The sequence below is a fragment of the Rhipicephalus sanguineus genome, chromosome 11 (genome assembly GCF_013339695.2).
Source record: "Rhipicephalus sanguineus isolate Rsan-2018 chromosome 11, BIME_Rsan_1.4, whole genome shotgun sequence".
Classification (NCBI taxonomy): Eukaryota; Metazoa; Arthropoda; class Arachnida; order Ixodida; family Ixodidae; genus Rhipicephalus; species Rhipicephalus sanguineus.
This window is the reverse complement of record NC_051186.1, coordinates 43,538,672-43,564,812: the sequence shown is the minus strand read 5'-3', so window position 1 is coordinate 43,564,812 and position 26,141 is coordinate 43,538,672. Positions and strand designations below refer to the sequence as shown.

Genomic DNA, 26,141 nt, shown 5'->3' with positions numbered 1-26,141 from the left:
TGGTTCCTGTTAACACTTGATACGTAAGGTACGCGCATTGCAACGGCACCTTTCGGTAAAACAAGCGAAACTAGTATTTATTTTTGTGAATTACGATAACTTTATTTTCTTACATTTTATATGAAAAGACTTAAACGCACGAAAAGGGCAAAAACACGCCCGCACGACCCGAAATAAACGTGTAATGTGTTCCCTTTTTATTTATCTTTTTTTACTTCGTACCGCAGGCTTTCCCGCAAACCACATCTCTCGATCTCAGGTTACCGGAAGTTAAACATGCGCCCCCGGAAGTACGTCACGAACGCGCTGCTCGTGCTGTTACCGTAAACTGTTCAGGACCCCCCGCTCGTCGGCAAAAACCGATACCTCGCCGCTCGCACGCGCTCTAGATTTTACAACAACGATCTGGGCGAAGAAATTGAAAATACCGTAATTCCGTTAAAGTACAAGCTTCGGGATTTATCAATTTTGGTTGTTTTTCACGCTCGAGCCGGGGTCTGGGGGCGAGCGGCGCCTAGCGGAACAGCCCAAAACGCTGCTACGTACACAACGATGCGAGCCAGCATAGCATCGCACTACACGAGGTGGGGGAACCAACTTTAGGAATGTTTCGCCCGACCGTTTCACCGTAAGTGTGGCTCGTTTATTTCGCTCGATCGTGGCTCCGAGTCGCGAATTCCTTCGCTGACGGTTTGAATGTGACGACGGTGTTATTTCATTCGTGAGACGCGGTCCGCGTCGTACTCCCCCGACACCACGACTTCGGGTAGGTTCACCCCCCACACCACTCCATGTGGGCCGAGGCTTAAAATGTTGATGATCGCGTAGGGACCACGAACACGCACGCCTCGTAACAGCGTTCTCATCTCATCGCGTGCTCTTTCCTCGCCGTTCTCTTATTTTTCCGTCTACTTCAACATCCTAGCTCGTCAATTAGGGGTCCCAGAAATGTGGTAACGAGCTGTGCAGAGGTTCTTCATCAAAGCGTCGCTACCACGAACGTGCAGTTTTGCAGCCGACCGATGTGCAAAAGCTCTCCCCGGTTGCCGGTAGGCGATCGCCGAAGGTCAAGTTAATAGAAGCAAAAAAGGAGATCGGGATGTCTTGGCCTAAATGCTTGCGGCCCTTCATTGGATTCCGGCTTCGCTCGTGGACTCGGCGAAGTTTTCAGGCCGCCCGCTCTGCTATTCGGAGGTAGTTAAGTGGTACGTAAACTAACCTCCGTGACCTAACTGTTTTTAACTTTTCCGGGCTCGATAAACGTTTCGCTTTCGAGTGTCTTCGCGAGCGATTACCGCCCATGTGCAAAAAAAAAAAAGGGGGGGGGGGAGAGAAAGAGACGAATGTTCCGGAAGAAACGGACCTTGGAGGAAATAAATATGAGGAGACGCCGCACGCAAGCATCGGCCGAAGCCTTTTTTCTTGTTCTTTTTTTTTTCTTAAGCTGCAAGCATCGTTTCTCTACAGCTGTTGCTGAAGTGATTATCCGTACCTTCTCAACAGGCGCCGCCAGGGACGGAGTCGCAATCGTCAATTTCAATTCGGGCTGCAGTCCACACAGAGAAATCGTCGCTAGTGTGTGCTTCCTTCAGATACTCGTGCAATCGTCTCGGATTAGACTATAGAAGTTGCGGGGGGGGGGGGGGGGGGGGCTGCTCGGCCTGTGGACATGTGACCTAGCTCCGTTCTGACGATAATAAGCGTCAGAGGCGAAAAGACGTCGTCGACGCCGCTGCACGCATGTTGTGTGTCCTGATTACATGCCACTACGGTGTGGCGTAGTTCGTAGCTAGGCAGTAGCTGGGCAGTGGAGATAAAAACGAGTGAGCAATTTGCAGGCGATTATGCCTTTCACGCGGAGTGAAAACCCTTCCCATCTCGCTATCGGCCGGAAAAAAAAAAAAAAAATGGAGGCACAGGCAGAAAGGTCGCTTCTTCATGTGGATTCTCCACTTTCTGTTTCTTTCAATCTTGTGCGCGTGCCCGTATCTTCGCGATGTCGATTTGCTTATCGCAGAGTTTAACAAGTATGTCTTAAAAGATAATAATAACAAGTGGGGTTTAACGTCCCAAAACCACGATATGATTGAAAGACGCCTTAGTGGAGGGCTCCGGAAATTTCGACCACCTGGGGTTCTTTAACGTGCACGTAAATCTTAGTACACGGGCCTCACACATTTTATGTCCTAAAAGAAAACTCATCAAAAGCCGGACGCATATCGGTCTTGGTGCCGTTGTCATCAATGCCGCCACGTGGTGGCGCAAACTAAAAAAAAAAAAAAAGTTAGGGCGAGCCGAGGTTTACCGTTAATTGCTCGTGTGGCTTTTGTATGTTTATTTACTTTAAATGGTAAGCGCCGTGGCACGAGGTTTTGTGGGACCTTTAAAAAAAAATAATAACGATCGCGAACGAGTGATGAGCAGGGGCGTCGGTAAAAAAAATGTATCGTTGCATCACTTGGACACGTGCATTTCTTGAAAAACTATTTCGCTCCCACAGACAATTCGCATAAATGCTCAATCCAATAGCAAATACTCATTTTCGTGACGTCACGAATTTCTTGCGTGTTTCAGATAGTTGGTCACTTTCCCATACAGACGCACGTTTGTGTAGCTGGTGTTAGGTCAGTAACTTGAACGTCCTGGCAAGTTTCCTCGGGGTTTCCGACATCCCTGCTCAAACAAACATAACGTTTTAGGTAGTAACGACGAACTTTTAGCTCTTAAACTGCGTAGTGTATACATTAACCGAGAAAATGTACCTACGGTTAGAGCGGTAACCATCAAGCACGACTGTCTTTCACGGAGCTTACATTTTTTCTTAGTTTGTAAACCGACAATGACCTTTTCATATCAGGGAAGAAACACCAGAAGCACCTCCTCTCTGGGCTGTGGCACAGTAGTACAAAGAATACTGTAGGATTGGGCGTGTTGGTACAACATGATTATGAGTGCAAAACAGCGCAGCCGACAGGAGGGGACAGAAGATGACGCAGAGCGCTGAACTTCCAACAGTTTATTTCTTTTGAATGCCTTCGCTTTTATACAGTTACACACTGTTGTAACATTGTGTTCTGCGCATGGCTAGTGTAACAGTGTGTAACTGTGTAAAAGCGAAGGCATTCAAAGGAAATAAACTGTTGGAAGTTCAGCGCTCTGTGTCCTCTTCTGTCCCCTCCTGTCGGCTGCGCTGTTTTGCACTCATAATTATGTAGTACAAAGGCTGGCGTCACAGCCTCGGCAGTGCATTTTTGTGGGCTCACGCCTATTCAGCACAGCCCAAGGAAGATTATGGCGGCGCCCGGGGAGCCTTCTGTGAAAAGGTCATAGAAAGCTCGCTGGGCGCCGCCATAATCCCCCTCTGGACTGTGGTAGATAGGCGTGAGCCCTCAAATATGCACAGCCGAGGCAGTGACGTCAGCCTTTGTACTACTGTGCCACAGCCCAGAATCGAGGTGTTTCTTTCTTGTGCAAAGCTCTGTAGTTAGCGATGACGATAGGGCCTCGTTAGCGCATTATTGTGCCTTCTGGCGAGTTTGTATACCACCGAGTGCGGCGCGATTGGCTGCGTTAGGGACTGCCTTGTCAACGCACAACGTCTGCTTACAAGTTTTTGAAGTACCGCAACTGCGGCGCTTGTGGGATGGGCTGTGTGAACGCATCTTCTGCGGCGTATTGGCCTGCTTCCAATCTATCTAATGTTGTGCAGAGGGAGATGGCGAAGACTTGTGTGGTTTTTGGCGTGCAGCGATCGGTGTGTAGTAAGTAGGAGGTGAAACCTCGTACGGAGGAGAGCGAGGCGAAGCAAAAACGGTCTTCGTGACTCGAAGGAGCGTGGAAACGGCAATCCGCTTGGAGCGACCGAACGAAATCGTCCTGCCGTGGCACGTTTGCTTTTTTTAGGCAAGGCAACGGGGTCGAAAAGGCGCGGGTGTCTCTCGGATGTTGCGTGTGTTCGCTTGTTGTGCAGCGAAAGCAAGCGGGGGAGCACAAAGCGCTTCGTTTTTCTTTTTTCTTCTTTTGCTCTAACAAGAAAGCCAACGGGGACAGAACAAAAGAAAGAATAAAGAAAGTCTTTTCTCTGCTTTGCGAAGCAAGCAGCAGCGCGGGGCACTGCACAAACACCGCGGCTTTCGTTTTTGCGGCCGCAGGCAACAAGCGTCATTTTCTTTTTTTTTTTTGCCCCTCCGGCGTCCGCCATCTTTGCGTTGCCATGGAAACGATGACGCGCAACTCCTCCTGCTTTGGATTGTCGTCTGCTAGCCTCCGCCACGCCTTGGTGATTGGTTCCTTTTTTATTTTTCGTGTATTTTACCGTTGTCGCCGCTTGGTCGGTGCCGTTTACATGTTTGTTTCCCTTCGAACTTGGCTTCACGTGGCTCGCAACGGCTTCTTCTTCGTCTCGTTTGCCTTGGTCGCATAGTTCTTACGTAGTGTCTATGCCTGGCCCTTAGCATTTCCTGAAAAAAAGAAAAAAAAAAGCGAGTGAGTTTGCCGAGATTATTGTAGTACGTGCTGGCACGGGGCGTGGGGTTTTTTGGGGTAGGTAGAGAGGATGACGACTGTTGCCGATTTCCTGCTTCTCTCGAAGCTGTACTCCGCAAAATAAAAACGAAACAAAACGCTAAAGAAAATGCTGCGTCCCGTTTGTCGTCAGGTGCTGGCAGCGATGGCGCTTGCTTGTTTTGCGGACGATAAACTGGCCGCAGCCTATCCGGGATGCTGTCGCAAGCTGCTTCAACCGCTTTCTCGTATTCCTCACTTTTTCTTTTTTCGGTTTCTTTCCCTCGCCCGTATCAGCGAAGTGCAACGCGTGTCTCGTCTCTTTGTCGCCGTCCCTGCGGAACCCGTTCCTCGTCTAACCAAACCTAACCTAATCATCTCCACGACTGCGTGCGTCGCACGTATGCACCTGCTCTGCGTTCACTTCAAACGGAAACCATCAATTAAGACCTCCTGGTGCGAAGTCCCGAATTATGCGTCGGTTAATCGCGTTTACGATTCAGTCGAGCTCGGCGCGGTGGTAGCCGTCTGCTACTTGAGTTTTCGAGCAGAAGACAAGTTTAGTTTTATTTTTTTATTTTTTGTTAGAATTTTTAAAATTTTTTGTTAGAAATAGAGGACCCATAGTTAGATTGGCCGGACGTGCTAATTAAAGAATACGAGATGAAGATTTCAATAGAACCATGGCGGCGTAGCCGCCGCGGTGGTCTTGTGGTTACGGTGCTCGACGGCTGACCCAAAGGTCGTGGGATCGAATCCCTGCCGCGGCGACCGCATTTCGAGGGAGGCGAAAATGCTTGAGGCCCGTGTGCTTAGATTTAGGTGCACGTTAAAGAACCCCAGGTGGTCAGAATTTCCGGAGCCCTCCACTACGGCGTTCATCATAAAACAGTTAATTATTATTATTATTATTATTATTATTTGGTTCTGAGGTAGATTGGGATTGGTTTAATGGGTGCTTAAATGGCGCAGAAGTGACATCGCTGCACAAGGAAGGCGTTGCATTGCATCCGTATTTTGTTGCTTATTGCCGTTAACTGATAACGTCGGTAAAATAGAAAAAAAAAAGATGCGTGATAACTAATATAAAAAATATGGGAAATGACTGATGGCTGCCAACTGTTTCTGGCGCAATTTTATGACGCCTTAAATGCGGTGAGCTGTGTGGAGATATGAGAGTAGAAATGGCATATAGGGATGATGTCACAGACAATAGAATATATCACGAATAAATATATACAGTAGATCGACTGTGTCATTCGTTGTACTATTTGGAACTCGAAGCCGATTGGGCTCGCTATCTCGCGAATTCCGTATTTTGGGTATTTTTTTAAAAAAGAAGGTTCCTGCAGTAGTGTCGGGTAAACAAGCTTTATTTAAAAAAAAATGGTTGGTCTCTCTTTCATAGGAATCGGTCGTAACTTCAAAAAACGATTCAGACGAGAGCAAACAACGCTAAACACGGGACGGAGAAGAACGACAGACACAAGCGCTGAACTAAGAACCACTGGTTTATTGCTTGAATGTGCAATATATACGGAAGCACTGCGCAGTTTCAGCGCAGCTTAAGAAACTAGGGTTTCTAGAATTACGTATCTGTGTATCTTCTATTAAAGGAACACACCACCTAATACTTACCTAGTGATGTTGCGTCTCAGGTATGCGTAATGTTTGCTTTTTTATCAACAATGTACACAAGTATGAACCTAGTCAGCCGTTCAAGATGGCTGGCCCTTGGGCAAGTGGTTCAACTTTGGCCGAGTGGCTGACTCGAGTGACGTGCCGACAAACAGACAGACAGTCAGAAAGACAGACCAAAATTTCTGCGTTTAAGTTCCCCAAGAAAGACTATCGTCTTTAAAAAATGACATGCCAGTGTACAAAGCTCGGATACAGGCCAGCCGCCTTTACCCTTATTTTTGTATTCTTTTGTTTGTTTGGTATCCGATAAATCTTAGATCATTCCAGAATGTTCGTAATTGATTATTTTGTAATCGTCTGCTGCCAGAGGGAGACGGCCCGTGAGGTAGTCATTTCAAAGCTTCGTTTGCGTTATCGGGTTAGGCGGCGCAATTAAAAATCCCGCTGCGCCATCGTCAATCCGTCGACGGATAACTTGTCCACTTTGAACCCCCACCTTTCCTACACCGTTTCCGAAAAGTTGCTTTTTTTTTAAAGGTCATCGCCGCCGTCATTAAGTCGTCATCGTCACTTCCTGCTTCATTCCTGTCAGCAACAAAAAGAAAGAAACGAAGGGAAAAAAGGGGGGAGGGGGGAGAGAAGTGCCGGCGGCAACAGTGGCGGCAATCTGCTGTTCCTTTTCCGAGTCGCTCCTCTTCTCACGGCGCGGCCGCCGCGTAGGTCGTTGTCACGGCAACGGACACGGCCAGGATGATGAAGAGGAGGAGGAGGCAGAAGAAGCGCGGAAGACGGACGCGGCATTTGGGCCGCCCGCGCGCGCGCGCGCTTTTGGATTGGTCGATTTTCATTCGCGGGCCACCGCGGTTTGTTCTTTCCTTCTTAGCGCCTCGCCTGTTTGGATTGGATTGGATTGGAAAAACTTTATTTACGTCCTGCAGAACGCGCTCAGCGCGTAGCGGGCGTCTCCCACGTAGGGACCGACAGAGAATATCTGGCGGCCGCCTCGTGGGCCTGCTGGACAGCCCATTGCTGGTCGGCGAGAAGCGAGCTTCTGAGGGACGTCTCCCACTTGTGTGAGGTAGAGCCGGGATGAGCGTTTCTACACTCCCAGAGCATGTGTGTGAGTGTCGCCGTGCGTCCGCACGAGGGGCACGTGTCGCTGGGGTACGCGTCGGGATAGAAAACATGAAGCTTGGCGAGGTTTGGATATGTGTGCGTTTGCAGTAAGCGTAGGGTTCTCCATGCTCAATCTGTCTGCTTTGTTAGGAAAATGGGGACGCTAATTAACACACTTACGCAAGTGGAAGCGTATAGGCGGGAGTAGGAGCGGCCCGTCCCGTCTGTATATGCTACTAAATCTTGTGTGATGTTTGTGCGTGTTAAATTCGTGCCTCCTTTGTGATGGCTGCACGTTTCGTCAACTGGAGCCCAAGAATAGTCACTCGTTGGCAATCGCTGGATTTCATTGTCGCGTTATGTTAACACACTGGCAGGCAGGCAGGCGCTCGCTCGCTCACTCACTCACTCACTCACTCACTCACTCACTCACTCACTCACTCACTCACTCAAACCTGCGAAATGCACTATCATAGGTGCATCAGAAATGCACATCAGAATGTAATGGGAAATCATTGCTGCGTTGACGATGACCAGTCATCGTGCCGGAACGTCACTACCTGAAGACACCGCCTTCCACTGAACTCCTCTCTTATTTGGCCATGAACACCGCTAAAATATCTGGTGATGATGATGGTTATGGTCATGATTAGATTTATCGGCATTACCTTTTAAAACGGGGCGGTGAAAAGTAAACACCAAGGCATCTTTTTCTTTTTTTTTTCTTTTTTGACCCCGTTGATGCTCTAAACGTCTCTTGCTTATATGAACCGTTGACCAATTAATACTTTCATTCACTTTAAGGTCTGCCGCGGCGATACAGTGGTTACGGTGCTCGGCTGCTGACCCGGAGGTCGCGGGTTCGATACCTGCCGCGGTGGTCGCATTTTTCGTGGAGGCGAAACGCTAGAGGTCCGTCTACTGTGCGATGTCGGTGCACGTTAAAGAACCCCAGGTGGTCTAAATTTCCGGAGTCCTTCACTACGGCGTGCGTCATATAATCATGTAGTGGTTTTGGCTCGTAAAACTCGAGAAATTATTATTATTACATTATGATTTAGTCCCTAGCCAGGCGGCTAAGCGCCGCTCCTTGTGTTATCACACCGGGTTTTTTTGCAGGTTTTTTGTTCTTTCTTTCTTTTCTTTTTTTGACGCCTTTGTAAATTTTCACAATGATCTTTTTGATTCTCCCTAACTAACATTTCAAGGTGGTGTGAAGAATGGGGAATGGAAATAAACGTAGGAAAAACCTCGTATATGCATATAACCCGAAAGAGAGCGACCTTAAAATTTGCGTATCATCTAATGGGACTACACGTAGCAGAGGCCGCTTTGGTGAAATATTTGGGCGTTACCATCACAAACACATTAAAATGGGATGTTCACATTAACCAGACGTGCACAAAAGCGTACAGACAGCTGGGTTATCTTCGCAGGAAACTCGTTTCCAAAGTTAGACTAACAAGTTATAAATGCCTTGTACGACCAATCCTCGAATATGGCAGTGTAATCTGGAATCCGCACCAAACTTGCCTTCTTAACCAGCTGGAGGACATTCAAAATAAAGCGCTCCGATTTTTGTATTCTCGGTATTCTCGAGATGTCAGCATAACCGCGCTACGCAATAAGGCAAGCATTCAAACACTGGCGATCCGGCGACGCGTAGCTGCATTAAAATTTCTTTATCTGCTTTATCACGACAACATTAACATCAACAAACACGAGTACTTGAAACAACCATATCAGCGCTGATATGGTCAGAACAAACCACGACAAGAGTATCAGGCCTTTCATCTCCCGTTGCAATTCATTTAAGTATTCCTACTTTCCGTCAGTCATAGAAATATGGAATAACCTGCCACGTGATATAGCGTCCTCAGAATCTCTCGAATCATTCACTACCAATCTTGAAAAGTTTTTGGATCAGTAAGTTGCAGCGTTGTAGAATAATGGGGCAACTTTTCATGGAATGTACGTCTTTGATTCGTATGCCACTCGATGTTTCAATTCTCAGACCTGTGTCTAATATGTGCTCTTCCCTGTTAGCCTGTGGTGTTTTTATTCTCTTTTATTTCTTGGTTCTTGGACCAGATGTATAGTTGCAATCTGTAATTGTTTAGAGTAGTCTGTACTGCTCTTTTTTTTATTTTTTCCTTTTTTATTTTGTTTATTATCTTTTGTTCTGTGGTCTAATGTGAAGATGTCAATCTGTATCATTTTTTCCCACTCCTGTAAGAGCCTGTTAAGGCTTACAGTATCAATAAAATAAATAACATAACATGTCGCTCTGCTAACCTCGAGGCTGCGGGTTTGATTCTCGCCTATGGCGGCCACATTTCAGGGCTGGCGAAATGTTAAAAAAGAAAAAAAAACCCGGTGTGCGTAGATTTAGGTGCACGTCAAGGAACACCAGATGGTCAAAACTAATGCGGAGTCCCTACTTTCTACTACGCCATGCCTTATAATTATATCGTAGTTTCGGCTCCTCAAACCCGATAAGAGAGCTGACGTCACGCGCGCGGTCTTGTGTTGTCTTTTATCGCGGCTTCTCGTTGTGCTCCTTGTGATAAGCGAACGGAGATAACCATGCAGCTTTGCGCCATGCTCGGCTGTACGACGATACATATATGGCGGCCTTCGAAGATTCGAGTGCGTACATTCATTTTAGACAACACGAAAGACGAGCATCTAATTGTTGGGATTTTACGTCCCGAAAACCACGATATGATTATGAGGGACGCCGTAGTGGAGGGCTACGGAAATTTCGACCATCCGGTGTTCTGTTAAGTGCACCTCAATCTAAGCACACGGGCCTCAAGCATTTTCGCCTCCATGGAAAATGCGGCCGTCGCGGCCGGGATTCGATCCCGCGGACCTTCGGTTCAGCAGTCGAGCACCATAACCACTAGACCGCCGTGGCTGTTTGAAGGGCGAGCAGCGTTTAGAGAGGCGTCAGTCTACGATAGCGAGGCATTAATTTGCCTGTCGACGCCATGGAATGAATGCTGGCTGACGAAACAATACAAACCTAAGATATGTCGGCACGAAGTTACCAAGAAAAAAGAAAGAAAGAAAACCACGGGAAGATCTTTCCAGATCCTGATATTGAAACGCATTCTTCTTGTCGTGTCAGCACATTTTTCATTCTATCGAATCCAAGGGCGTAGCCATAATTTTTTTTTTTTCTGGCTGGGGGTGGGGGGCATCCCTTTATGCTCGTTCGTGTGTTTACATGTGTACGCGTATATGTACTCATGAAAAAAGGGAGTTGATCAAGGGCTCGTATTGCCCCGCCACGGTGGTCTAGTGGTTATGGCGCTCGACTGCTGACCCGGAGGTCGCGGGATCGAATCCCGGCCGCGGCGGCTGCATTTTCGATGGAGGCGAAAATGTCTGAGGCCCGTGTACTTAGATTTAGGTGCACGATAAAGAACCCCAGGTGGTCAAAATTTCCGGAGCCCTCCACTACGGGGTCTCTCATAATCATAGCGTTGTTTTGGGACGTTAAACCCCAGATATTATTATTATTAAGGGCTTGTATTCTTTGTTTTGTGCAACCTAATAAAACCAATGAAACCGAGGAAAGTGTAGGTTCATTATTTGTAGTGCTTAAAAGAGTGCTGACACGAACTTTAAATATTTTCGGATTGTCGCTCTAAATAAAAACGCCGGTGTCTACAACCCTAAAAAGAGTATCTTGGTGCCAGGGAATGCATCGAATATATTTTAATACCGCTACCTTAAAAGAAAATTCGGTTTCGATATCGAGGGGGCGGCTTCTGAGTGACGTGTCATCTCAGTGTGACGTCACGAGGAGAAAGCAAACCGCGACGTAGCAGATCCGTCATGTGCTCGTGGTGCACGTAAACAGCGACGAGTGAATTGTCGTCCAGCGACCCCGACGGTGATTTCTGCGATTTAGGCTGCGTGCAGGACGCAGAGTTCGCCAACTCAGTGGAACGGTGTTGACTCGTCGGGATAATGCCCATTGCGGTTGAGCTGGCTTGCAGGTGCTCAGCGACGAAAATTTTAAAATCGGAAGTAAAATATTTTAGACGTGTTGTCTGACTCCGGTGTGTGTAAGGGCATTAACACTGCGTACCAAGGAAACGACAAATGTCCCTTTTTGAGATGCCTCAAAATCTTGTCAGTACTTTTCAACTGTAGTGTGGTAATTCTGATATGGTTATATAAATGTAAATAAACTAAAGTGGACGAAAAGACAACTTGCTGCTGGCAGGGACCGAGCCTGCCGCCTTTGGATAACGCATCCGATGTTCTAGTCATGCAACACGTGAATATTTCGTGAAAGAAGGTTTGAACCCCTCCCCCGCTGCTCGCTACGCCACTGGTCATTGGCGTAGGCGAGTGCGGGGTAGGAGAGGTTTGGGGGAGTTCACTCGCCCCCCCCCCCTCAATTTTGCTTTTGGTGTGTATATAACAGGGGTGTGGCGTTGAACATTCCTCCCCCTTCTCACGAGAAAAATTCCTGGCTGCGCCCTCGCATGCCACTGATGTTCTCGGTTGCCTGTCAGTATTGCGCATGAAGATGAGTCCTTGATGTTACTTTAGTTGCAGCCATAGGTCGGCAAAAAAATGTGGAGCTCACTCAAACTCAAACCCTGACTGACTCGCACTCACGGCTCGATGCGAGTCTGAGTGAGTCGACGGACTCGTGAGTTAGTTTACCGACCTATGGTTGCAGCTCTGATATGCGATCCATGTTCCATTCTAGGTCGCCACGCACACGCGTCTGTGTGTCTCCCTGCATGCCAAAGGTTCCACGCACGCTCCCTAGGGGGCGCAACGGCGGCAGCGGCGCGCTTCTTCAAATTAGCGCGCCGCCGCCGCTTCCGGCGAGGCGTACACACGTGCACTCACAGGGAACTCCTCACTGGGGAAGCACGGAAGCGCAACAACGGCGTGCGGGGCGTTAATTAAACATCTCCGCCTCTCGTCTCACCTCACACCGTGCACGCTTTGCGTGTGAGCTCTCGCGGCTGCCGAGCCGGCCCGCCTGCTTCAAGGATCGACGCCACCGCACCGAGGCGACGTTATTTACATTGTTTATCCATGCTCAGCGGGATCGGTTGGCTCTCGCGCAGCTCTCGAAGGCTTTTTGACTTGGAGCAGAGAATGCGGCACGCTGTGTAATGATCGAACCGAGGCTGCGAGCCCGTACACTCGCGTGTGCGATCAGGTCTCGGTGTCGCGGGATTATCTAGATCAGCGGTCTCAAACACGCACATGCGGCCCGCGGACCTTTCGCTAGCGGCCCGCGGCTTCACACAGAACAAGGTTTTGTGACTTTGCTAAATAGTACTGCCCTTCTGTTCTCGCCTATTGCAGTTAACAGCGCTTTGTTCACGGGTATACAAGCTACAGAGACAGGACTGGCCTCAAGCATTTTTTTTTTTTTTTTGTCAGACACCCCATCCGGTCACTGTGAGTTGAAACAGCACTGTCGAACGAAACCTCTATAATTGGGAATCAGTATCGACATGTGCTTCGAAACCTGACGTCAAATTCCCTTCAGAAATGACCCATTTATGGGATATGGGAAAGGCGTTCTATAAGATGGCAACTTTAGGTTCCATTCTGTTCAATACTCCAATTCTGACCACTCCGCATGTCCCTGTCAAAATGTATAGTATATATTTATGTTATGCGCTTACATACAGCGCGCCTTTTTAGGCCACGTGACAGTCATATTTACATCCCATCATCGTAAATCATTACTCGTCGTAAACACCAAGCTATCAATCATGACTGCTGCATGGGATCTGCCGTGTGGGATCTGCCACGAAATGTGGGATCTGCTGGAATTTCGATCTGTTTATCCATCAATCCGTTTATCCGTCCATAACCTTATCTAATCTAATGTCGCAAAGGTACTTCCGCGTGCTTTACCTCTTACTAATAATTGTGGGGGGTTTAACGTCTCAAAACAACGATGTGATTATGAGGGACGCCGTAGCGAAGGGCTCCGGAAATTTCGACCACCTGGGGTTCCTTAACGTGCACCTGAAGCTTAGTACCCGGGCCTCAAACATTTTCGCCTCCATCGAAAATGCGGCCGCCACGGCCGGGATTCGATCCCGCGACCTCCGGGTTTGCAGTCGAGCGCCATAACCACTAGACCACCGTGGCGGGCCTTGTTTTTCCTCTTCGCCTTTGAACTGTAGCGATGAAGGGACATTTTAGCTGTCTGGAACGTAAACAACGTGTGTGTGTGTGTGTGTGTGTGTGTGTGTGTGTGTGTGTGTGTGTGTGTGTGTGTGTGTGTGTGTGTGTGTGTGTGTGTGTGTGTGTGTGTGTGTGTGTGTGTGTGTGTGTGTGCGCGCGCCCATCAGTCTTATCTCTTGTATCGTTTTGGTCTCTTATTTGAGCCCTGCTGTCGTGTTCGTGCGACGTAGAGTATAGCCTGGGTACATCCTCCGCTGCGTTCACATGTGCGCCTTCAGTGAGTCATCCTCGCCGAGTGCGAGAGAGCGAGGACGAGGAAAACGAGTAAGGTCGGCGGCGGGTTATTTCGTTGTCCTCGCAATCTGTCGCGCGAGCTCGAGCTTCTCGGGGATCGGCCGCGCTTCGCCACGGATGCTGACCTTTACATGTTTGTTTTTCCTGTCTTTTTAGGTCGAGGTCGTACGTTAGTGTGTAATTTATGCATCGTCTCTGCCCTTCCCCCTTGTCAGTCGCCGCGTATCGCCCGGCGGCGTTGTATCGTTGTTGACGCGCGAATGGAAAATTGGACGCTGCGCTGTAGTAAACAAATAACAGTATCAAAAGATGGTCGCGGCTGTGTTTTCTGTGCGCTTTTTCGTTGGCACCGAAGGCCACGTAAAGGACACGACAAGCTTCGTGTTCGTATAAAGAAAAAAACAAAGAAAATGAAAAAAAAATGTGACGTTACGAGCACGCAGGCGGACGCATGGAAACCTTTTTAAATGAGGCATGTTATAACTCGCAGATTTCGGCGTTACGCGAAAAACCCGACGCGGGCGCCATGCATTGGTTCGCGACGCCGGCAATGCACAGAGTGGTGTGCGTAGCACTCGAGCGCTGGCAGTTTCTGTGGCAATATGTAACGGACGTTACATTGCTGCAACTGCGGATAGCGAAAACTTCAAGCACAGTTTGCGTTGCCCCAACACGAAGATGCGCTCAGAATTCGCATTAGGCGCATTATCGTAATCGTCGATGAATTTTCTCTTCTTCAAACTGTCGCTTCGTGTAAAATGTCATACCGCGGTTTCAGCTCGCCGTCCGATCCTCCTGGTGGGCTGTCCTTTATTTTACGCCATATGAATACGTTAAAGCGAGGCTTGGGGGTGTTTTTTTTTCTATTTTGCGTGAATCGTTCGGCTGTTGTATAGGCTTCCAGGTATTCAGATCCAGGGCAGCGTTGGCTGCCGAAGTGGAGCAAGGTGTGTCTTTGGCGAGGTCGACACCAAACCCTTTCTTTCTTTCTTTCTTTCTTTCTTTCTTTCTTTCTTTCTTTCTTTCTTTCTTTCTTTCTTTCTTTCTTTCTTTCTTTCTTTCTTTCTTTCTTTCTTTCTTTCTTCGTGTGTTTTTAGAGCAGAGAATCATTTATTTGTTGCATCGCTGCCTCAGGTATTGCAGCCTTGAAACAGCAAATGCTTTGTTTCGGTTCGGTGTTAAGTCGCGCTCATTATACATACATACATACATACATACATACATACATACATACATACATACATACATACATACATACATACATACATACATACATACATACATACATACATGCAAATGAGCACACACACACGTCTACAAACAAACCAATTCGTTTACTAATGTTGCGGCCGATGGACTGGCCTTCATCTGAGAAAGGCTGGTCCATCGACCGCAACGTTAGAATTTTACTTTTTGGACGTGTGTATTTATTTTCTGATATATCTGCGGGTTCGGCGTATACTTCTTTCTCGCTCTCTCTAACTAAAGTATACGCACACACACACACACACACACACACACACACACACACACACACACACACACACACATAATATATATATATATATATATATATATATATATATATATATATATATATGTATGTAGTGTGTATATAGTGTGTGTAGTGTGTATAGTATAATACACACCACGTGTGCTCGACCGCCGTTTCTTCTCACGACTCTGCCCCACTCCACTCGGCAATTTCGGGCCATCGCGAAAAGAAACACAACTGTCCCCCGAAGGGAGGGTGTGCCCCGGTGGTACGTAACCGATTATCTCGACGGCTTCGTTGTCGAAGGAGCTTGGCCTATAAGGACCGCGCCCCTTCTCTGTGCGTTGTTTGTTTCGCTTTCGGCGGCAATGAGCTGTTGTCGATGAGGGAAGACCGCATTCCAATTGGAGCGACGGCAAGCGAAAGGAATCCAGAATAAAAGAAAATAATAAAACCGAAAATACAGCGCTTGCCTTCTCTTCGCTGCTGTCTCGGCGTGGCGTGTCCTTGCTGAGTATGACCTCCGGGATCTGAGGAATTTGCATAGCGTAGACTGTACAAAGAATGTGCTCTGTGGTACAGAGCGTCTGGTTTCCAACGTAGACAAGGGCATCCGCAGAACTTTTTGTAAGGGGTGCATCCGCAAGCTGAGGACGGGGGGGGGGGGGCATCTAGCACTCCGCTGTGACATGATCGGCAAGGTTAGTCAATTCAATAGTTCATAACGCGCAAAGTTGGCTGGGTAATCCTGAAGGCCGTTTCACACGGATATGCGGGACCTGAGTGTGCTAATCAAGCTGTGTAGGCTATTGCTACTGCATACAAAAATACTATAAGAAATTTCAGGAGGGCAAGGGGAGGGGGCTGCCCCCCCTTGTACCCCCTCCGGACGCCCATGAACCTAGACTACCGTAGGGGCGGAATTATGTGGGCACTGCAGTCGATTTGGCTCTCGTAGAAATGGTTGGGTTTTTGTACCGGGGTCGTAGCCAGAAATCTTTTTTTTTGTTTGTTTGTTTCAAGTGGTGGATTCAACCACGTTTTGCCCCGCCACGGCGGCCTAGTGCGTATGGCGCTCGACTGCTCACCCGAAGGTCGCGGGAGCGAATCCCGGCCGTGGCGGCTGCATATTCGATGGAGGCGAAAATGTTTGGGGCCCGTGTACTTAGATTTAGGTGCACGTTAAAGAATCCCAGGTGGTCGAAATTTCCGGAGCCCTCCACTACGGCGTCTCTCATAATCATATCGTGGTTTTGGGACGTTAAACCCCAGGTGTTATTGTTATTATATTATTCAACCATGTCTTATGTAACTTTAAAGAATCCCAGGTGGTCGAAATTTCCGGAGCCCTCCACTACGGCGTCTCTCATAATCATATCGTGGTTTTGGGACGTTAAACCCCAGGTGTTATTGTTATTATATTATTCAACCATGTCTTATGTAACTTTAACAGTAATGCACCTGGTTATGGTTCGTGCGTGTGTATGTATGTGTGCGTTTATATGTACACACGCAGAATTAAAACAAAACATCGGGTCAACCGACCCCCTCCCCCCCCCCCCCCCTCCGGCCATGCCAGTGTTTTGTACCTAATTAGGGTGCAGCCTCTTGGGCGATTTGGTAATTCGCACTGTATACTGGTGTGCTGGGCTGCAGAGGTGAGTATGCGGAAATGTGTCATTGTATGCTTCGCTTCGTGTTTTTTTTTTCCTTTTTTTTTTTGTCATACCCAGCGCTGGGGATGAGTGGTTACGGTGCTCTCATGAACCCGTACTCGCAGGTTCTACAAATTTTCGCGAAAGAAACTGTGCGTCGTATAGAGGCGACCAACCAGCGCAGCGCGATCGGCTTCCAAGACTGGACGCCGCAGCCGCCGATACACACGCGCGTGCGTTCCACTTACGTTCCCCGCCGACTACGTCACGTTTTTGAAATTCCTCTCGTTCAGCCGAACCTGGCGCCTCTGTTTCTCTTCCACGTGATTGCATGGATCGGCTTTCGTAATGTTTTGCTGATCGGGAGAGAAGAGGAGACGCCGCGGAGCGTCGCCATGGCAACGGTGGTGGTGCCTCGGCGCATGCGCCGGCGCGGCGCCGCTACTACGCCCTTCCCCTCTATCTTCCTCTTGGCTTCCCGTTTGTTGCAGACTTCCGGGTTTTGGGGAGGAGGCGAGGGGGTGATCGGGAAGAGGAAAGCGGCGGAGGGGAGGGGGTCGAAATAGGAGCCAGAGCAATATCTGGAACGGGAGAGGCTGTGGAAGTAAGGGTAGGGAGTGGGGGAATGGAGGCCAGCGTTCTGTATCGGTTAGCGCGATTGACCGCGCATAGCGATGCAAGACCGCACGAGGAAGTAGTGCCTGTAGCCCAGGCGTCTCAAACTCATCTCGGCTAGCGGGCCGCTTTCAGTCGCGAAGATTAATCCGCCGCAAGGGCCGGGATAGTTAAAAAAAAAAAAGGTGGAAGTTTGAACAAAATTTCAGCTAACGCTGCCATTTGAAAGAAGGCCTTTCCGATATCTCGTAAATGGGTCATTCCCGAAGGGGATTTGACGTCAGCTTTTCGAGAAACGTATCGATACTGATTTCCAGCATGGCTGATAACTGGACGCCTATTCTCAGATATAGTTTTAGGGGCGAAGCTCCTTAAAGGGGAACTCCGGTGCATTTTCGACCATATTGAGATAATGCTGTTTTCAAATAGTATTAACAGTCTTGTAACGGCTAGGTGGTTCATTTTGCTGAGAGGCCCGTCAATAATTTTAAATAAGCAATGAACGGTGATGCGAAACCTAAACCGAAATAGGGAGCTGCTTCAGCTCGTAGCGGTGACGTCACGAGGAGCACTCCCGCCGCCGTAGTGGCCGTAGCACACGTGATTCTTCTACCGCGCGGAAACCAAGCAGCGATGTCTTCCGACGCGGAGTCTAGCTATGCCAGCTCGTCCGAACTAACCAGCGATGACTGCAGCGACGAATGCTTCTACCTTAGCGCGGAAGCATCGCCTTTTGCCGTCGTCGCCTCGAAGAAGAAAGCGCGCGCAGCGTCCGTCTGCTGGGCGAGGGCGGGCCGGGGTACCAGGGGTACGTAGACAAGATACGTCACGTACACAGGGTGGCCCGCACTTAAAGGCGTGATTCCATAATTGGCGACCAATTTTAAAATTCGTTTTCTAAAAAACTAAATGACTTACGGTTGTATAATTTGGCACATATAATCAGGGTACCGAAGAGAACATATGCTGAAAGTTTAATTGAAATCGGTGAATATCGAAAAATCCCCGGAGTTCCCCTTTAAGGCGGCACCCGTTCGTCCCTCGTAGTCGTAGAAGTGCGTAACCAGTCGTAACGCTAGTACCATATCTTGACCTCCAAGGTGGTGCCGGTGGGAGATTTTTCCTGTGCGTTGTTGAACAATAAAAAATTCCCAGCATGCGCGTTAACTAAAAGCCGAATTCTTCTGTCTCTCATTCCCCATTAGCAGCCATTGGCATGCATGTTGCAGTATATAGGAAACGTTAGTAGAAGTAGAAGTGTAAGTGTTAGCTAAAAGCCGACTTCTTCTGTCTCTCATTCCCATTAGCAGCCATTGTTTACCTCCAAGGTAGTGCCTGGTGAGATTTCTCCTGTGCGTGATTAAACAATAAAAATTTTGTTCAAAACGCCGTTGATTGATGAAATAAACCAACGAAAGACGCCAGATGTTTTGTAAAAGCAAAACGAAAGAACGCCAGATGTTTCTAAAGCAAAACGAAAAGACGCCAGCTGCTGAACTTAAGACACCAGATGTTTTCTAAAGCAATGGTTTTCTAAACAATGAAAATTCACAGCGTACATGTAAAATTAAAGTGAGCTGCAAGTCGTCATAACTCATCGAACCTTTAGTATAAACGCGCCCGATCTCACGTCGGTGATGATGTACTGGGCAGAATTCACGGAAGATTCACGGTTTACCGATGAACCTCCGCAGCTTCGCCCACTCATCATCATTCACTCCGTGGATATGCTGTGATTTTTTGATCCACGGTTGTGTTTTAACACATGGTAACCGGAGGGGGTGCCTCACGAAAAAAAAAAAAAAAGACGCTTGAAATCAGTCACGTCTGCGTATCTCATGAACATACTTATAAAGAAAATTTAAAAAAGAAGTGTATGGGACAAGGACAGTCATGTGCGGGCCAAGCCGCTAGCGAGAGGTCCTCGGGCCGTGTGTTTTGAGACCATTCCTGTAGGGCGTCTACGAAGGTCACATAGGGTCAGCGACAGTCTTGTAAGACTACAGCCTACTACAGTTGTTCCTCTGCACAGCTGGGGAGTTAAACAGTGGTGCGCCATTCGGGCACACGCAGCGGCTTTTTGCGTGATACAGGATTATCGGACGCCGGCATAGCGACGTTTGCGACACTTCGTCTGACCGTAATTCCCCTCGAGGCACGCTTTCATGTTTCGCAAGTGTTCTTGTAGAAGAAGTATTTCAAGACGGAAAGCATTCGTAATGAGGCTGATAATCCACAACTGCGGGAAGCGTACCACAGTTAATTGCTGCAGTAAAAGTCGCAAGGTCGCTAACGCATTCACCTAAGACGACTCGAGGGCGATAGCCATAATCTTTAATTTTCTTGTCAATCGAGCCCCCCCTCCCACCAGCCCTACGGTAGCTTCCAGCACCTCACGTGCTTTTGAAGTGCCTCCGGGATCGGCCCACCTTTGACCAAGCGACGATGTCTTACGTCAATGCGTGCCCTTGCAGTTACGTCGCGGTGGCGTCATAATGACATCAAACATTTTGGCGATAGCAAGACGTCTCGTGATGACGTCGTTACATGTTTTTTCTTTCTTTTTGCATTACTTGGTAGTGTCGACGCCGACGGTGACTTCGCGTTTGATGAGGCATCTAAGACTTTCGCCTGAATAATTATCTGTTTGCCTGGATGGTCTCTGCTCTGCTATGTGCGCCTCTAATAACGTTAAGGCGTTCGGTAACACGGTTAACCGCTAACTTTTAGTGTGCTGACCACTGGCGTAGACCGGGGGGGGGGGGGGGGGGGGGGGGGAGGTTTCCCGTAATTTTTTTTCAATTTTGCGTGTGTATACGTCCAACACGCACAAATACAAACGCACGCGCGAACATGCATAAAGTAGGGATTGAATAGCTGACGCCCCTGCCCCCCCCTCCCCGAAAAAAAAATGTTGATGCGCTACTGGTGCGGACTGACTAAAACCCTCTACTCGGGGTTTCCGTGAATGGTCCGGCGAACCACGTTGGCTCACTTGCGTGACGTTAAGCGCCTTTTCCTGTTCTATAAGCCGGTTAAATTTACCGTACAGGTCTTTTTGTCGCTGGTCACATGCACGATGAAACAGTGACGCTTGTGAGCAGCCGCAACAACCGCGGGAACGGGGCGAGCTTGCAGTGTCAGATGACGTCATCGCAAGAGCACCTACTGCGTGCTGAAACCTAAACTATAGAAACAAGTCCGCACAGCGCATGTCCGTGTCATTTCTTCTTGCAGGTTATCTATTGGCCGTCGCACAAAGCCGTTTGAAAAGCCAGAAAGTCGAAGCTTACGCAAATTAATGTACTGGCCTTTTTTTTTTCGCGCTGGTTGACCAGACGAGCTGGCAGGAAAATGTTACAGACAGGGCCTCCGAAATTTTGCGCGATCTTGGAGGCCGACGATTGCGAGTTTGGTACAATGCTGGAAGCACGCGTCCATGGGGAATGGGGGGGGGGGGGGGGGGGGGGGGTGGATTTCACGTGAAATCTCGCGAGTGATCGTGTCTACTAAAGTAATGGATCGATAATATATTCCCAGGCAAACCACGTGACGCGGCTCTGTTGCTGTTTATGCTACATGCTATTTTTTTAGTTCGCAGTAATGAAGAGCAACAGAGGGGGGGCGGGGCATTATATATTAAAGAACAGCTATGTCGTCCACTCGCCTGCTCCTTTATTCTTATTTATTGAAAGCATGTAATATCCGTCTTATAATTTTGGACTCGCTGATGTTTTATTGCTTTTTTGTAATTGTATTGTTTAAACTTTGTTTCGGAAAAAGAATCGGTTTTGAGATTTTGCAATCATCTGATAGAGAATTTCTTCATCTCTCAGAAAATTTATCACGCCTGGGTACTCGCGGTTTCAAAAATATTTTTTTTGTCCTTTTTCTTCGACACGTTGACAGGAAATGTGGGTGTAGCCCTACGTGATCTCCGCGTTTTTCTCAGAAGAATTTTTTTTGCAGGAATTGTGTATCTTTTTCTCGGGAACTATAAAACATAAGCAAACAAAAATTCGCACGTGTTTTAACTGGCGGCATTTACATAACTGAAACTAGAATCGGTAGCCTAGGTGTATTTGTCCTTCCTGGCATAAAAAGCGCTCATAAGGGGCAATTTTAATACATCGACGCACGTAAAACAAACATAACAAATCTAGTTTTTGTTGTACGATCACACTTCTAGTTCCACTTCTGTAAAGCGATGGTTGCTACTTTTCTACAATATTGCAATGCTGTGCAAATAGTAGGTCTTAAAAAGAAGTACATATGTAGAAAAACTAAAAAAAACATAAATACATTTAAAACTCATTTTGATCTCCAATGCAACATCCGTCTATCTAAAATTCCTTGCAAATTTTATAGTCATAGCTTTTATTATCACTGCTATACAGCCTAATTTTGATTTTGAAACTCATATTCAAAGTCTGACCCCACCTTAACAACGTATTCTTGCTTTTCATTGATGTAACTGTAGTTCCCCCTTACTGAACGCTTTCCTGGATGCCTGCGAGGTATCCGTAAATTAAAAAAAAAAGAAATTAAGAACTAATCTTTGCTGTACACTTCTTTGCTTTTTGTCGCAGGTCTCAGCGCTCCTGAAACTCGCCCGTCTATGTCTGGCCACGCTGAGAACACAAGCCTTCGACAAGCAATAATTTGTAGAAAGGTAAGGCGTGCTGCAATTTTTCCCCCTTTATATGTTGCTTTGTTTAGTAATGGCGTGCCCAGAGTGTCGTCGGTAGCGCCAACTTGTGACGTAACGCGCACAGATACCATAGCCACAACCTTCGAATTACGCTCTCATAGACGTCACATTATCGGGAAGAACAACCAACAAGTCATTCGATGGAGGAACTGAAGCTTGACTGACACATGTGTTCTCATTCTTGATGATGATGTCAGTGTCTGCGACTTTCGCGTGCGCGCTGTTACGAAAGACGCACGTACATCCGCATTTTCCCAGCGGTATATTTTTTGTGCCGCGCATTCCCGGAAATGAAACCCGGAAGAAAACAGGACGGAAGGTAGAGAAGGCGCGCGTGTACTATCTGACACACTGTCTCCTTTTGGGCCGTTTGTGTGTTACCTAGTCTCTTCTGAGAGTATCGGCAAAGCAGCGCAGGCCGGGCAAGCCCGGCCAGGCAGGAGAAAGCTTGGCAGTGCACTGCGCGGGTTGCCCCTGGCAACCGACCTTCGGCCGCGCTCCCTCTGACCCACTCTTTCGCTGCCGCTCTCCCGAAATCTCTTCCTCATCTTCGGGATGCGAGGGGATGGGGGGCAAAGGGGAGCGTAGGGGAGCTTAGGGAAATCGGGTGAGATGAAAAGGCTTCGCTTTTACGATACGGCGGGAAACGGAGTGTGAGGAACGGGGGGGGGGGGGGGACGAGATACCGAGAAGGGATCTCAGGAAGAGTGAGCGTAGGGTAATTGGGTGAGAAAGGCTTCTCTTTTACGCTACGCAGGGAAACGGGAGGGGGGAAAGAGATGGTGGAGGGATCTCGCGGGGAAGGGAAGCGTAGGGAAGTTGGGTGAAAGAAGGGCTTCGGTTTCACGTTACGCCGGGATACAGAGGGAGGTGGGGGGAGAGAGAGAGAGAGGAGCAAGGGACGAGATACAGTGAACGGATCTCGGGTAGGGTGATGTGGGTGAGAAAGGCTTCGTCTTTACGTTACGCACGGAAACGTGGGGTGGGGAGGAGGAGATATGGAGAATGGATATCAGGGGGGGGGGGGGTCGGGGGAGCGTACGGAAATGGGGTGAGAAGGTGTGTGTACACTACACGCTCGAAAATTTGGGAAAGGAGATGAAGTATACCGGAAGGGATAGCTTTTATCTTTCAGTGAGATTGCCGCGGGACGAAGTGGAAACCAAATAGAGAAGGGCTGGCGCACTACTAGATCCCCAATCTTCCCAACAATGTCCCCCCCCCCCTTTTTTTCCCCTCATTGCTTCGCGGATCTCGAAGGCCGCGCACTGTTGTCAGCTTTGCACCACCTCAAATCCAGATTCGTGTGTGTGTGTGTGTGTGTGTGTGTGTGTGTGTGTGTGTGTGTGTGTGTGTGTGTGTGTGTGTGTGTGTGTGTGTGTGTGTGTGTGTGTGTGTGTGTGTGTTTAGATGTTTGCGCGCAAAGTGGTAAATATAGTGCGGCGGTGGTTCAGGGTATAGGGGCGAAGGGTTTTGGGGATGAGAGCGGTGGTGCCTCTCCGGGACGGTGGTGATGGTATTTTCGGGGGCACGGCGGGCGGCGTGTCGCCGTTTGGTTGGTTTGTTGCCATGGTTACGCGAGAGAGAGAGAGAGAGGGGGGGGGGAGAGGTGCCCAGGCCGCCCTAGCGACGGGCGGTTGGTGCCTTGGCTTGGACGATCGCCGCTCGACAGGAATGCGCAGGAACTTCATAGAGAAAGAGAGCGAATGCGTGACGTATATGCGGACGCAAATCCTTCGTGTCTGCAAGATTTATTTGTGCTGTGTTACCATTGTTGGTAAATATACAGTCGCGAACACGGCTTTTACGCGCTTCAGCACCATGGTGACGTAAAGCGCTGTCGTGCAGACACCAATTTGGCATCTTCGAGAGTGAGATGGCACACACTTGGTACTCAGGCGGTACTTAGTATTTTTTTTTTAAAGAAAACTCGTGCTGTCTACGCCGCGGTATATATATAGCTCAGCGGCTGTCGTCTCAGCGCATTGTGGCGGGGTTGTTTGTCATTTTCAGCCGCGATGGTTGCATTTTTTGTGCACTGTAAGAAGCAAAACGTCGTCATGAATGGTGTGTTCTGCATGCCTCTATCGCCCCGCCACGGTGGTCTAGTGGTTATGGCACTCGACTGCTGACTCGAAGGTCGCGGGATCGAATCCCGGCCGCGGCGACTGCATTTTCGATGGAGGCGAAAATGTTCGAGGCCCGTGTTCTTAGATTTAAGTGCCGTTAAAGAACCCCAGGTGGTCGAAATTTCCGTAGCCCTCCACTACGGCGTCTCTCATAATCATATCGTGGTTTTGGGACGCTAAACCCCAGATGTTATTATGTATGCCAATATCGATCGGTTTTAAGTTATCTCGTTTCGGTTAAATGTAGCTAGCTGTGTTCCGGCCGTGGCCAGCAAATTCGGGTCCCTCACCCCCTCTCTTATTTATTTTATTTTACCTCGTTACGCAATGATTTGTCCTAAATTACTGAGATATCATCAAATTCTCCATTACGTGCTTTTAGTTTCCATTAAGTCTTTAAAGCGGCCCTGCAACACTTTTCCAAGTAACCATCGAATAAATTCACTTAAGGAGTTCATTGCATCATGACTCGACCGTCGCAAAAATTTTTAGAATCTGTCAAATGCGAGCGGAGTTAAGAGATATTTGTCGCACGCTGCAATTGCTTTCTCTCCCAACGAATGCGCTGGAAGCTAAGCAGGGAGGGATGGCACGGGGGAAAGAAGTTACGTCACGCGCGCGTCATGACCTTGAGCACTTTTTTTTTCTTCGAACTCGCGGCTTACTTTCAGTGTGATTGCGAGCGTGCGTGTGGGCACGTGGCGCCCGCCCGCGGCGACCTCGGTAACTGTGCAGCCCACGACGCTCAAATCAGCCAATAGCAGCGGATTTGGGTATATGGCGCGGTCATTTTGGTATATGGCATCATTTCTAGGAAGAAGAGACAACGATTTCTAGCTGACTCTGTCAATTAATCCTACATTCAAGGCCGCGTGCTGTGCCGTGATGTTTGGCTCGCGTGTTCTCGGGAGCCTCGCGACTACCGATCGGCAGCGTTTTCTGACCATGCTGAAAAAGCGTTACTGGGCCCCTTTAAGAGAGTTACTGCTCTGGCGATGTTGTATGATGCTGGGGCTGGCGTCTCTGTTTACTCTCCTAACAACGTTCTTTTTGTTCGTTCGTTATTCGTGATAAAAAAACGGTAGCACGTGTAAACATTTGACACAGGAGAGAAGCCAGGACAACAGAAACGCTGAAAGAAAAAAAAAATATCGCAAGGTCGAATAGACCAGTGGTCAATGCATCAGCCATAGACGACTCGAAGGCGAAGGTTGCCATTTTCTTCTTCTTATTTTTTTTTCTCAGTCGATGTATTAATCCTCCCCCGCCACCCTATGAAAGCTTTTTGCACCTAGCGTGGTTTTTCACTGCCTCCAGGATCGGAGGCGTTTCGAGCTTTCTGCTCCTCTGTCGTTCGGTCGGCGAAACCCGTCAAAAGCTGCGCGCACTGTGGATAGAATGACCTGTTCAACCATTTTCATGTCCCGACTTCTCTCTTGTGTCCGTGTTTTTTACGCTTATACCGTCTTTGAACGCGAATGCCTACCAGGTAGCTCGGCTTTCTGTTATTCTAATAGCTCGTTATTATTATTATTATTATTATTATTATTATTATTATTATTATTATTATTATTATTATTATTATTATTATTATTATTATTATTATTATATGCCTCTCTTTCTCCGCATTGCACAATCGTGTTCATGTAGTTGCACCCAACAAGGAACCTGTTCCTCCTATTTTATGGTTCTTTATCGCCATGCATCTGAGCGCGAAGTGTTTAGGGGTGTCTCCCCAACAACGTGCGCCCCCCCTCACACTAACGTATGGGTGTGTATTTTATAACGCGATACCC

At 48.2% G+C, this 26,141-nt stretch overlaps 1 protein-coding gene across 1 annotated transcript in view; it reads left to right on the top strand.

Moving 5' to 3' along the window:
• Nucleotides 1-512: 512 nt before the first annotated feature.
• Nucleotides 513-26,141, top strand: part of LOC119374853 (forkhead box protein N3-like) — a 64,275-nt gene continuing 38,646 nt past the window's right edge. The window contains 2 exon segments of the mRNA XM_049411116.1: nt 513-628; nt 22,095-22,177. The gene's annotated coding sequence lies outside the window, so the exon portion shown is untranslated.